This window comes from Hyposmocoma kahamanoa, unplaced genomic scaffold, assembly GCF_003589595.1.
Source record: "Hyposmocoma kahamanoa isolate Upper Pololo Valley unplaced genomic scaffold, ASM358959v1 232, whole genome shotgun sequence".
Classification (NCBI taxonomy): domain Eukaryota; kingdom Metazoa; phylum Arthropoda; class Insecta; order Lepidoptera; family Cosmopterigidae; genus Hyposmocoma; species Hyposmocoma kahamanoa.
In genome coordinates this window covers 10080003-10082591 of record NW_020653750.1, presented here as the reverse complement: position 1 = coordinate 10082591, position 2589 = coordinate 10080003, and positions in this window count along the sequence as shown.

Sequence of the window (2589 nt, the reverse complement as noted above, 5' to 3'; positions counted from 1 at the left end):
GTGAACCCGGCTACATACATGTCACAAGTAAAAATACCCAAGACAAAAACGTTTGTATCAAACATAATAATTTGTAGGAAATGAAACTATTTTTCCGGATGTAAATCGCGTATATTTGTTTTTTAACACAAACCGACGTTTCGGGCCTTTTACAGGTCCCATGGTCACGGTTGACTAGTAAAGGACACGGATGGAACCTGTAAAGGGCTCGAAACGTCGGTTTGTTTGAAAAAACAAATATACGCGATTTAAATCCTGAAAAATAGTTTCATTTCCTATGTGTAACAAACGCGAAAACCTAAGAACTCGATAATAATTTGTACCAAAATAAAAATTTTCATCAAACATAATATAGAGTAATTAATTTTCGGTTTTTTTATTTTATGATAGCAAATGACGGGACGAACAAGTCGCGCGTCTGGTGGTAAGCGTCACGCGTGTCCATAACAGTTACAGTGCCACTCAGAGTCTGAAATCACAAAGATCTGAAGGATACTGCCACTGCGCTCGTCACCCTGACACACAAGTTGACAAGTCCCATGTGCCTGTAAATTTCACAAGCAGTTTCACAACCAAAACACAGTAATGCTCACATGACTACTAGGCGGCAGAAATTGATAAGGTGGCAGTACTTGCCTGGACGATCTACTTCACAAGGAGCTTTACAAGGAGCAGGTGAGTGATGCTGAGTCTAGGAGACCAATGGGAGACATTACTTTTAGAATTACCGCCAAACAAGTTGCGAGTGTTATTAAATCAATGGTCAGAGGGAAGTCTCCTGGTTATGACAGCCTTAGTATTGAACACCTAACATATGCAGGAGTGCATCTGCCAAGAGTTCTTGCATTGTTTTTTTTTGCATTACTCACTGTTACTTGCCTGATAAACTAATGTACACAATTGTTGTTCCAGTCATTAAGAACAAAACAGGTGATGCATCATATTTATGTAATTACAGGCCCATATCCCTGGCCACAATAATATCCAAATTACTGGACAGTCTGATTTATAAGCATTTGGATAAACCGTCAACCGTGACCATGGGACCTGGGAAGGGCCCGAAACGTCGGTTTGTTTGAAAAAGCAAATATACGCGATTTAAATCCGGAAAAATAGTTTCATTTCCCATTTGGATAGACATATAAACCTGCATGATGCCCGGTTTCAGAGCTGGTCTATCGACTGAAAGCGCTTTCCTATGCCTCAAACAGACTGTCCAATACTATACGGCCAGAATGACGTCAGTATACGCATGCTTTTCGAACCTTTCCAAGGCATTCGATTTAGTGTCATAAATACCTTATGGTGAAAACTGCATTGTGATAATAAAGTGTCCAATAGGTAGTGCCTATGCTGGGCTATTGGTACAGCAATCAGAGAACACTGTCAAGTGGGCAGGTACGCACTCGGAAGTATACAGGTTGGAATGTGGGGTGAGACAGGGAGGGTTGAGTTCACCGCGCCTTTTCAATCTGTATATGAACCGTCTCATCGGAGGGCTCAGTGGCACGGGCATCGGTTGCCATATCGATGGAGTCTGTATAAATAATATCAGCTATGCCGATGATATGGTGCTACTGAGCCCTTCAATTAGTGCCCTCTGTAGATTGTTGCGTATATGTGAGTTGTATGCATAGACCCATGGATTTAGGTACAATGCAAAAAAGAGCGAGCTTATGATTTTCAAGGCAGGCACTAAATCGTATTCTGTTGTACCTCCGGTTAAACTTGCTGATATTTCCTTACAAAAAGTGGAACGGTTTAAATATCTGGGGCATTGGGTCACTGATGATCTAAATGATAATTTAGATATAGAACGGGAGCGCAGGGCGCTGTCTGTGTATTGTAATATGTTGGCACGGAGGTTTGCACGTAGTGGCGACCAGGTTAAGGTTTTACTTTTCAAAGCATTTGGGCAGTCCTTCTACACGTGTAGCCTGTGAGTGAACTTTACGCAGCGTGCATACGGCACACTGCGCGTGCAATATAATAATGCTTTTAGGGTGCTATTTAAGTTGCCGCGTTACAGTAGTGCCTCCATTATGTTTATGTTTGCTGAGGCTCGTACAAATTGCTTTTATTCAGTTATACGAAAGCGTTGTGCCTCACTCCTGACTCCGCTACGAGGCAGCACGAATGGCATCCTTAGCACCCTTGCCGCTAGATGGGACTCTCCGATGGTGGGGCACTGGGTGCAGCTGCACATGGCACCAAGCCGGTAGCTGCGACTCGAGCCTTTCTACAGGGGAGTCTCATTAATAAATATTAAAATGTACTTTCCCAGTTGTTACTAACACTAATTTTTAAGTTATTTCGTTACTAACACTATGGATTTATAGTCGGATATAAATTATTATTATTGTATACTGCTATTAAAAAAACCGTAAGGTCTGCTGATAAAATCTGTAGCTCAATTAAATACATTTAACCTTTTGACAACCACCAACAAAAACTACTTTCGTACCCTAGACACCAAGCCTATAAAGTGATGTGACATGTTATGAATGTCCACCTTATATTATCAATTCAATTCTCTTAAGTCAAGGAAGAACATAACTGAACATAAAATGCAACTATTAATTCATACTT